Source organism: Carettochelys insculpta, chromosome 10 (assembly GCF_033958435.1).
Source record: "Carettochelys insculpta isolate YL-2023 chromosome 10, ASM3395843v1, whole genome shotgun sequence".
In the NCBI taxonomy this organism is placed as follows: domain Eukaryota; kingdom Metazoa; phylum Chordata; order Testudines; family Carettochelyidae; genus Carettochelys; species Carettochelys insculpta.
In genome coordinates, this window is record NC_134146.1 from 11740399 (window position 1) to 11748506 (window position 8108).

Genomic DNA, 8108 nt, shown 5'->3' on the forward strand with positions numbered 1-8108 from the left:
CACCCCCTGCCCCAGGTAATCCCCAGCCAGGCTGCTTGGGGAGGGGTCGGGGGCAGGGGGCAGAGCAGAGGAAGGGGTAGGTCCTGCATCATGGAAGGAGTTACCCAGGCCCCATGCCTGGGACGCTGGGGGGGTTGTCCCAGGTCCTACCCCACCTCACCCCTCCAGATGTCCCTGTTGACAAGTCCAGGTCCATCCCTAGGAGGGTGTGGGGCCCAGGACATGTCACTTGTATGGGTCCCACCTCAACATTTTGATACAGGCCGGGGGGGCCTGACCCACCTTCAGCAGCCTGCAGAGTCCCCCAGCTCTGGTAATTAGTAACTAACAGTGCTCCTCTTGCCCAGGGGAATTAATTCCCCCTTACAGGTAACAGAGGGACCCCCTGCCCTGCCCACCACCCTTAGACCTCTGGAGGAGGGACCTACTGGCTACGTCTACATGTGAAGCCTACATCGAAATAGCTTATTTCGATGTTGCGACATCAAAATAGGCTATTTCGATGAATAACGTCTACATGTCCTCCAGGGCCGGCAACGTCGATGTTCAGCTTCGACGTTGCTCAGCCCAACATCGAAATAGGCGCAGCGAGGGAACGTCTACACGTCAAAGTAGCACACATCGAAATAGGGATGCCAGGCACAGCTGCAGACAGGGTCAACGGGCGGACTAGCGCTTCCGGGGCAACAGCTAGCCACTCCCTTAAAGGGCCCCTCCCACATACACTCAGCCTGCACAGCACGCGGTCTGAGGAGCCATAGGCACACAAACCCCGGGCGCCGCAGTCATGGACCCCCAGCAGCAGCAGCAGCAGCAGCAGCAGCAGCAGCAGCAGCAGCAGCAGCTAGAGGTCCACCCAGCCCTTCCAGCAGGAGCAGGGCTTGCCCTGGCCCATGCCATGTGGGAGGCAGCTGAGTACCTTCTTGCCCCAGGAGAGGAGATGCCCCCAGGGCAGCAGGGCTCAACCCCTACCCCTGCAGCACCCCGCTCCACCCCCCGCCTCACACGCCGGCGGCTGTGGAGCTACCCCACCAGCACCGACTGGTGGGAGCGGCTGGTGCTTGGGGAGTGGGACGACGACCACTGGCTCAGGAACTTCAGGATGAGCCGGCAGACATTCCTGGAGCTGTCCCAGTGGCTCACCCCCGCACTCAGGCACCGGGACACTGCCATGCGGCGTGCCCTCCCTGTGGCGAAACGGGTCGGCATCGCTGTCTGGAAGCTGGCCACTCCGGACAGCTACCGATCTGTGGGGCAGCAGTTTGGTGTCGGAAAGGCCACCGTCGGGGCTGTCTTCATGGAGGTAAGAGAACCCACAGGGGGAGGCCAGGGCAGGGCAGGGGGGCCAGGGCAGGGCAGGGCAGGGCAGGGCCACGCACACCCTGCTCACCCCTCATTGGGGCTGTCCCATGTGCTTTCTCTGCAGGTCGTGCGTGCCATCAACGCCATGCTCCTGCACAGGCTCGTGAGGCTGGGGGACCCACATGCCACTGTCGCCGCCTTTGCCACCCTGGGCTTCCCCAACTGCTTCGGGGCTCTGGATGGGACTCACATCCCCATCTGCGTCCCGCATCACAGTGGAGGACGATACCTCAATCGGAAGGGCTACCATTCTGTCGTCCTGCAGGCCTTGGTGGACAGCCAGGGACGTTTCCAGGACATTTACGTGGGCTGGCCTGGCAGCACCCACGACGCCCGGGTTTTTCGGAACTCGGGCCTGTGCCGCCGGCTGGAGGCGGGGACCTACATCCCCCAGCGGGAGATCCCTCTGGGGGACACCACCATGCCCTTCTGCCTCATCGCAGATGCGGCCTACCCCCTCCGGCCATGGCTCATGCACCCCTACATGGGCCATCTCTCCGCTAGCCAGGAGCGCTTCAACGAGCACCTGAACCGTGCGCGCCAGGTGGTGGAGCGCTTATTTGGCCGCCTCAAGGGATGCTGGCGATGTCTCCTGACCCGCCTGGATGCGGGCCCCAACAACATCCCCCAGATTGTGGGTGCCTGCTGCGCCCTGCACAACCTCGTGGACAGCAAGGGGGAGACCTTTCTGCAGGGCTGGGCCGCGGAGGCTGGCAGGGCACACATGCAGCCACCTGCTGCCCCCAGTCGGCAGGTGGACCCAGAGGGGACCCGGGTCCGGGAGGCCCTGCGGGCCCACTTCGACCAACAGGCCGCGGGGTGAACTCTGCCCAGGCCCCCTACTGCCCGCCCCTTCCTCCCCCACACTCCTGCCCCAACGCCCACACCATGGAGCACCCCACCGCCCCCCCCTCCCACTTGTCCTGGACAAATGACAGCACGAACTTGTGGGTGAACGTAAACTTTTTTTTCGTCTTTACGAAACTTTTTTTTTTTGTATGTAAATAAATAAATATGTGAAACACAAACCAAAAAGGAGGGACAAACGTTCAACCAAAGCAAGATGTGCACAAATAAAACAATACAACAACAAAGCAAAGAAGTGTGCGCCATCAACAAAAAAGAAAAGCAGGGAGGAGAACGGGGAGAACTATTTACATGGGGGGGACGGGGCAAACGGGGGCACCAAAAACAAACAGTCAAACTATATACAACAAGGGGGGGGCCACGTCCCGGGCCCCTCGCCCCTAGAGCCCAGCACTGGGCGTGCCCGGCTGGGAGCCCCGCCGTGCCTGCAGTCTGGTCCGCGGCTGGGTGGGGGCGGGCTGCACAGGAAGGTATCGGCACCAGCGAGTCTCAGGTGGCTCCAGGGGTCCCTCGGCGCTGTGGCCCTCGCGGGTGGGTGGTGGGGCGACGGCGGACGGCCCAGCGACGGCTGGAGCAGCTGGTGGTGGGGCTGCAGGAGCGGGCGTGGCGGGCTGTGGCTCGGCCGGTGCGGCATGGGGGGCCAGGTAATCAACCAGCTGGTTAAATGTATGCATATAGGCCCCCCATGCCTCCTGGCACCAGGCCAGCGCCCGCTTCTGCAGCTGGAGGTGCTGCTCCGAGACCTCCAGCTGCCAGCGGAGGATGGCCAGCAGCTGGGGGTCCGTCGCCGCCGCCGGTAGTAGGCGCGGGGTCCGCCGTCTTGCCCTCCGTGGGGCCGGTCGTTCCTCGGCCGAGGGGCTGCCCTGGAGCGATGGTCCCGGAGGGCTCACCGGGACAACTGAGGCCTCGCCGGCGCTCTCTTCCGGTCCTTCAGATGGTGCAGGTGCAGGTGCAGGACACAGGAGAGGAGGGGGGGAAGAAGAATGGAGACAGGCGTTAGTGTGGGCCCCGAGCCGTGGCCTTTGTCCCCCCTGCCTGTGCTGCAGGTTCCCCATCCCCGTCCCCGGGAGATGCTGCTGTGATGGATGGGGTTCAGGGGTCCCCCTGCCCTGCACCCCGTCCCCTGGCGGGAGCGACTCTCACTTCACCCCGCAGGGTCTGAGAGCAGGAGAGCTTTCTTAGGCCACAGATGGCCAGTTTCTGGCAGGAGTGACAGCACCAGCTGTCAGAAGAGACAGTCCTTCCAACCCGTCGTGGGGAGAAGACCCCAAGGGGGGCCCCTCTGGGATGCAGCTTTCCCCCTCCTCTGGCTGGCTGCCTACCAGCTCCCCCTTCCCCTAGCCTCTACCTGTGGCCCCCGCCCTCGCCCCCCAATTCCAAGCCAGCTCGGCTCCTCCCTCCTGTTTGTTCAGGGCAGAGGTGTCACCTGCCAGCTGTAGCGCCAGGATCCTCCTTTGGCCCTGGGAGCTCCTCAGCTCTTGTGGCTCATATGTAGCCTGAGTCTCCCTTTGGCACTCCCCCCACTCCATCACATGCTGCTGCTGCGGGGTGTCCCACCCCCTCCGCCCGGGGGCCCCTCGAGGTTCCGCTCCCCCCTGGCCCGGGGATGGGGCATGGCACTGTCATGCAGGGTGGGGGGGGCAGGGGCTGATGGCTGCAGTGCTGTGAGGGCCATGGCCCTGGTGTCCTTGGGCCCATGGCCATGTGAGCGTGTGGGGGGCCCTGGACACATCTCTGTTACCCCCGCCCCTCAAGCCCAGGGGTGTCCACCAGAGAGGGGTACCTACCTGTGGGTCCGCTCCCACGGTCCGGAGATCCCCGGGGGTCGGAGGCCCTGCTGCTGCTCCGGGATGGCAGGAGGAGGATCTGCAGGCTGGATTCTGCGGAGGAGGAGCCCCCCTCCTCCTCCTCCTCCTCCTCCTGTCGCGATGTCCCGGGGATGGCCTCCGGGGGGGGCCCCCGGGGTGCGGGGCTTGCCTCCGAGTCGGACTCCGGCTGCAGGGCCTGCTGGGCCTCATCAGCCAAGGTGTCAAGGGTGGCCGGAGGGGAGGAGGTGTGCCGGGAGCCCAGGATGTCCCTGAGCTCCCTGTAAAAGGGGCAAGTGACGGGGGCGGCCCCAGATCGGCTGGCCGCATCCCGGGCCCGGGCATAACCCTGCCGCAGCTCCTTCACCTTACTCCAGACGTGGTCCGGAGTGCGGGCAGGGTGACCCCGGGCAGCCAGGCCGTCGGCCAGCCGAGCGAACGCATCCGCGTTCCTCCTCTTGCTCCCCATTACCTGGAGCACCTCCTCCTCACTCCAGAGCCCCAGCAGGTCCCACAGCTCGGCCTCCGTCCAGGAGGGGCCCCGCTGCCGCTTCCCAGACTGGCAGGTCTTCTGGCTGGGCTGGCTGCCCTGGCTCCCCTTGGGGGGGTCCCCTGGGGGCGCTGGGGGGGCTGCCGGCTCGCCATTGCCGCTGGCTGTCTGGCTGAGGGCTGTACAGGCTCGCCGCGTGTGCAGGCAGGAGCCTGCACGTTGCCTCAGCTTCCTGCACAGGAAGGGAGGGGGAGGGGACCTTTAAGGGGCCGCTCCACGCGGCCACCAGTGAGCTGAGGGGCTGGAGAGAGCATCTCTCAACCCCCCAGCTGATGGCCGCCATAGAGGACCCGGCAATTTCCACGTTGCGGGACACGGATCGGCTACACTGTCCCTACTTCGACGTTGAACGTCGAAGTAGGGCGCTATTCCGATCCCCTCATGGGGTTAGCGACTTCGACGTCTCGCCGCCTAACGTCGAAGTTAACTTCGAAATAGCGCCCGACGCGTGTAGCCGCGACGGGCGCTATTTCGAAGTTAGTGCCGCTACTTCGAAGTAGCGTGCACGTGTAGACACAGCTACAGAGTGCAGCACACAGCACATTCCCCTCAGAGCGGCCCTCCCAGTACTGCTCCCTGCCCTGAAAGCATCCACATTTGCCCCTTCCCCTAAGAAGATATTCTCACCAGTGCCAGATAGCCCCACCCGTGACTCAGACACTGTAGCACCTCCAGCAGGCGTCTGCTCCAAAACCCCTTTGTCTGATGGGGGTGCGATGGGTTTGTTCTCAGTTGCCAATGGGGTGAGTTCACACCACTGAGCTCAATGAAGACAGTGAGGTCCGTCTGCGACTCCTGCAGACATTTAGTACCTGGCTCTGGGTAGTGCTGAAAGGAACAGGGGAGGGGACAGCCTGGCACTCGGCGGGAGGGATTCCTTGCTCATATGACCTCACATTCGGATGGCTGGTGACTCTGCATCCCCCAGAGGCAGACTTCCAAGCGATCGCAGAGAGCCTGGAGGTGCAGAGCGTGCAGATAGGTTGGGTTCTCAGACAGATAAAAGGCTGAGGATCAGTGGTATGTTTTCTGCACTTTGCCAGCCCTGGCGGGTGGTGGAGCTGTGGGACTCGAGGCCCTGGTACTGCTGTGAGATGGCCCTGTCCCAAGGCCAGAACCTGCTGCTAGAGTGCTGAAAAAGGCAAGGAGGACCCTGAGGAGGTGATCAGGGCTATGCCCCCACACGGCAAGGATCCCACACACACCTTGTGCTGGGAGAGGGGAGACAGGGCAGTGGAAGTCGGAGGGGTTGGGATCTTGGGAGGGCACCAGTGCTGGGCGATGGAGACTGGCTGTGCTAGGAGGGGGCCACTGTGCAGCAGGGCTGTGCTAGTAGAGGATCTCACCTCTGGAAAAGGATGGGGTCCATCTGTCCCTCTGGGGTAGGAGCCTGGAAGAGCCTGCCCTGCATAAGCTGCTGGAGTGGCACTAGTGGGTAGGAGCCTGTGTTGGCCTACAGCAACTCCCAGAGCCGGAGCAATGTAGTTGGGTCACCTGCTGAAGAGACTGAGCAGCCTAGAGATCAGAGGGGCACAGGTCTGATCCCTCCTGCTAGCTCCAGGACCCCTGCCAACTCCCCTGCATGCCCCCAAAGTGCTGGGCCCAGAGCTGTGGCCCTGATCTGTCCTATGGACCTGGCAGCTCTGTACAAGGTACTGAACATGCACTTGGGTGCAGCTGTCAGGACAGAGGAAGGAAGGGAGGAAAAGGGAACGTATATCTAGACAAGCAGGGCAGAAACTATTCCAAAGCAAAAGAACTTTTTAAAATTTCCCACAATTTTTAAAAATATTCAGCCAAACAAAATTTACAAATAATCATTTGGCACAAATTGAAACATCTCTTTTTGATAAAGCGAAAATGTTTTTTTCTTATTTTAACCTTTTTAAACTGAAAAATGTTTTGTCTTTCAAAGCATGTAATGTTTTGAGGGGTTATTTTGAAAAGAAAAATCAAACCATTCCACTCTGAAAATGTTGAACGACCATCCGAATGCTTTGTTTAGGGTTTTTCCCCCAGAGGAAGTTGTCACAATCAACTTTTTTTCTCAACTGTTTAATTTGGACAAAAAAAAGCATTTTACCTGCCCACAGGTACGTATCTCATAGAGCTGGAAGGGACCCTGAGAGGTCATCAAGTCCTGTCCCCTGCACTCACAGCAGGATGGACCTATCACCAGCTCTGATTTTTTTTTTTAGTTTAAGCTGCCCCAGACCCTTGGAAGGTCCCCTCAAGGATTAAATTCACAACCATGGATTTACAAGACCAATTCTCTAACCACTGAGGTAATAGAGTCCCAGATGCTGTCTGAAGCTGGGCATCTCCTTGGGCTTCTCTGTGGGCAGCTATCACTTCATGGTGATGAGCAAAACTCAGCCCTCAGGTAAGCAGGCACAGTTCTGCCTGACAGTGGCCCAAAGACGTGCTGTCTTTCAGACCTTGCCTACGCTCTGAGTTCTGTTGGGATAGTGACACCAACAAAAGCTTCCTAGTTGAAAGAGACACACAACGACGTTTCTGCAAGTACAGCTTATTCCAGCTTGGCAAGTCCCTTCCTCCTTGCAGAATTCCTGACTCATTTTGGAAGACAAGGGAAACTGAGCCATTAACGCAACCACTTCTTAATCCTGCCACGAAATTGTTTTGGGACCATGCAGGCGAGCTCTACCACAGGGTGTATTATTGCACCAGTATGGCTGGATCACTAGCCCTCTGCAGAGCTCTCTTGCTAATAGGGTCAGCTGGCAGGAGTAAGGACTGAAAAAGCTGCAGAATAATTTCCCCTGACACACATGGTGAGTGCAGATTCCAATGGAACTAGGACAGTAAAGACCCTCTGTCTGTCACTCTGCTCAGGGGGAACCAGGGTCCGAGACAGGGAGCCTTCACAGGGAACATGAGCAACATCCAGGCAGTTCGTGTTCTAGGCACAAGCCTTCTTCCCAGGTATTGCTGGCAGCAAAAAGAGCTGGGCTTAAATGTTGTCTAGTTCTATACAAGGGATGTTTACAACACTGTCTTGGGACCCTCACCCAGAGACCTTGAAAACTTTCCGGATCAGCCCGAGCACTCTTCTTGGCAAACCTTCCCCACTCACAAGCCCTGCGTCCCGAGGGTTACAATAGAGGGAATGTTTTGGGGGAGGGGGAGGGGGAGGCCACGGGGAACAGCAGACTGGACTTGGGAAAGCAATAACACTGCAGTGTTTGACAAGATTCCCATCCTTCAGGGAGTGCCAATGACAGTCACAACATCAGTCCCCCTCACACCGATATGTCCTGGCCACTTCCATCCTCCCCAGCTCCCCACTCACAATTTGTAGTCCTGGGTGGGTGGAGGCCCAGGGGTTCTGCCAGGCAGGTCAGTGCTGCCTGGGATGTACTGGAGGCTCTACCTCCTCATCCATCTGCAGTGATTTCGGCTTTGATTGCTGGCTGGGCAGGCCCACTCCCAAGTTCCGTAGGGGGCTGCTGCTTGCTGTGGTTTCAGCCCTCACCATCTCAGCTCTGTGGCTGTCCTTAGCG